Here is a 3,316-nt window from a genome sequence, read left to right as displayed (position 1 = left end):
TATGATATAAATCCTCTCTATAGATCCCATAGCCACAACCTGGTAAGGGATGCATGAGATTCTGGCATGTGCAGCTCCAGTAACTTTCTAGTCTTTACTTGATACTACTTAGATCCTTAAAGTGACACTAAGCTCAGCAGGAGTTTATCTTACAAATGCATTCAATTACCTTAACAAAAATGTACCTTATTTGTGTATTACTCAAATAATCTTTAATTTCATGCTGACACTGTCCTTCATTCTGGAAGGTGGCTACATTCGGCCCTGTGTATATTGTAAAGTAGCCACTGCTACAAGCTTACTCTGGTGATGGACTGCAATCATAATACAAATTAGTATACTAAACATGAGAGTGTAATCTATCACGGGAATGAGCTTGGACACACACACGAATGCTGAGGGGAATGGATTCAATAGTGTCTGTGTTAAACAACACTCCCTAGAACGCATAAAGAGGGTCATTGACACACAGAAATCTGTCTCCCGTCTGTGCAATAAATGGCGCAACTTTTGACAGATTCATGCAACTGTCAGTAAGGTGTATCTAATCTGTTGCAGAATTGCCTCAGACAGAATTTCCTCTGACATAATTTACTCTGACATGGAAGAGTTCTTATTTACCTTCTTATGACCAATATGGCGGTATCAGGGGTGTGGAATTCCTATCGCCTGAAGCCCGGGATAGGCAGTTTCGGGTGCCAGGCAAGTAGTTTCTTTGTACATTTAGCCCTGCTCCGGACAAGCAGAGCTAAATGTTCAGAGGGAAGCCGCCGCTCGTTTAGTACAAGTGATCTGACCAGATCACTTATATCAATCGAGCAGCGGCAATCGTGTCTGCCCGCACCCCCCGCCGTGGTTTTCAGGGGCCCCTGCTCTTCTGGGGGACCCGAGACCACAGCTCAGCCATAGAGCCTGTAGAACCCGTGCGGCATGTCATTACCCGCTGCCCGGCTTCCTGATTACCCGGGAAGCCTGCTCCATGCCAGTGGAAGCACCGGTATTAATATTCGGTATCGGCGAATTACCGAAAGCAAAATATCGGTACTCAATACCGAAAAACTGGTATCGGTGCATCCCTAGTTTTGATTAAACTATTTTTTTGTATTGGGGCAAGTAGATCGTCATGAAGGACAAGTAGATTTGGCCCCCGCTTTAGCCCTTGGACAATTAGTTTTGGTTTTTTTACATTTCCACACCCCTGCGGTATTCTTAATTAATTTGCCACAGCAATAGCGCCAGAATGTTTAAGTGTTGCACATAACTACCTGAATTTATCACACACATTAGAAATAGCAAGAAAACTGTCACATGACTTTCATGAATTTGGCACAGGACTTTCTAATACTGTCCTAAAACCAGAAAAAAGTGTTACAAATGTTTTACTGAATCACTGCCATTATCTTATTTTTTTAATGTGAGGTGCTGGTAATAATTTTTTTATATGAGTATTTGATATAATGTAGCTATTTGTGATATTGTGCAATATGTCTTCTGCAGATTGTATTAAAGGAGAACTATGAGGTGAGTGCTCACCTCATAGTTCTAGCCGACCTGTGACAATGAGACTGTCACAGGTCGGCTCAGTAGATCGGGAGGTGAGCGAACACATACCGGCTGGATTCCCCCCTCCCCGCTCCGATCCGCCAGCGCTGACTGGCGGAACGGACGGGGGAGGGGGCGGGTACAGCTGGCTCTGCCTCTAGATAGGCAGAGCCAGCTGTCAGTCACGCAGCTGGGTGGATCCAGACATAATTGTCGGGATCCGCTTCAGTTGCGGTGTCTCAGTATACCGCGAGCTACAGCTCGCGGTATACTGAGCCTAGGGTGACGGGAGGACGCTAGTTTGTGTCCTCCCGTTACCCTAAGGAGAACTATGGGGAAAAGCCTTAACCCCATAGTTCTCCTTTAATCCCCTGTTCTGTTTTTTAATAGTATTAGTTTTGTTTTTTCTTTGCAACGTAAATAGGTAGCAGATAGATAAATGCAGATTCCAAGGCTACATAGTAAGTTTTTTACAATTGGTTGCAACATCTCATACAAGCTTATTTACACAATGTCACAATAGTCTAAGCTGAGTAATAACCAGTTAAACAAAGGAATGTTCTGTGTAAGGCTGGGTTCACACCTAGGCGTATCGAATATGCGCTTTTGTCGCGCGTTTGGTGCCGCACGTTTTTACAGCAATTCACGGGGGAAAAAAACGCGACAAGCGCGCGTTTCCGAGGGCTACCTGGCTGTATCCCAATGGATAAGAGCCCCAAAGAAGCTCCTGTACTTCTTTTGGCGTAGGGCGTTTTGCAGCGCGTTCATACGGCCCTTAATACGCCCAGGTGTGAACCATACCCATAGGAAATAATGGGATTTCGGTGTTTGAGCGTTTTGCAGAGCGTAGGAACGCGCTACAAAACGCCCAGGTGTGAACAGGGCCTAAAAGATAATCCAAGTAAAGTGGTGTTGCCTTGGGACACCAAACTTTGTGCACCTACAGGCTCCAGCAACGGAAGTCCAGCCCTGCCTGGGGGGCTTTTATCAAAAGGGAGCATTGACTGAGCCAATTCTGCTCAGATATAAATTATATTAATAAACCCATTCAATCATCTTCCCTGGCATAGCTAAGTATAATCTTAGCTATAAGCAATGTGTGATGATCCACATATCCCAATCTATGACTACTACAGCGGTGGTGTAATCCAGCCCTAATAACACTATTCAGTAAATGAGAAACGTTTCAGCTGTCACAGCACAACACGGTTATGTCAGATAACTCAATCAGTTCACTACTGCAGTTTTAGATGGTTTAAATATATTTCTGACATTTATAACAAAGCAAAATGCCTTCAAAATGTGTTATATGTTTTTTAGATATTATTTTAATTGTGCAAGCAGCTATACTGGTTACTGCAGCGCCTTCTTTTCATCTACACTTAACATAAACTCCATATAGAAAGCTAAATACACGTATATAAACTTTCTTATCCACGAAAGGATTTGTAATTCTGTCATGCTACTTTTGCAATTCATACACCTCTGCCAGACAGCAAAGCTAAGGGGGTTAAAACACTTTGTTAGGCCCATGTCACATTATCGATTCTGTCTCAATGACCCCTTGCCTGTGACAGCATCACTTAGGGATCATTTACATTAATACAATTTACTGTGCCAAGTGTTAACATGACCCATTTTTTCTGACGCACCAAAAAGCATGTTCACTGTTACCTTTACATTGGATGCACCCATAATGCAGTAGCAACATTCTGTTCAAGTCTGTTGGATGTTACTACACAGGCATGGGCAGTCCTACACTAGATTTTCACAG

At 43.4% G+C, this 3,316-nt stretch overlaps 1 protein-coding gene across 1 annotated transcript in view; it reads right to left on the bottom strand.

Moving 5' to 3' along the window:
• Positions 1 to 3,316, bottom strand: part of CUNH5orf24 (chromosome unknown C5orf24 homolog) — a 10,725-nt gene that overhangs the window by 752 nt on the left and 6,657 nt on the right. The window lies entirely within an intron of this gene.

Source organism: Nanorana parkeri, unplaced genomic scaffold (assembly GCF_000935625.1).
Source record: "Nanorana parkeri isolate BGI_ZX_2015 unplaced genomic scaffold, ASM93562v1 scaffold831, whole genome shotgun sequence".
Classification (NCBI taxonomy): Eukaryota; Metazoa; Chordata; class Amphibia; order Anura; family Dicroglossidae; genus Nanorana; species Nanorana parkeri.
Note: the sequence above shows the minus strand (reverse complement) of the source record. Positions and strands in the feature narration are given on the sequence as shown.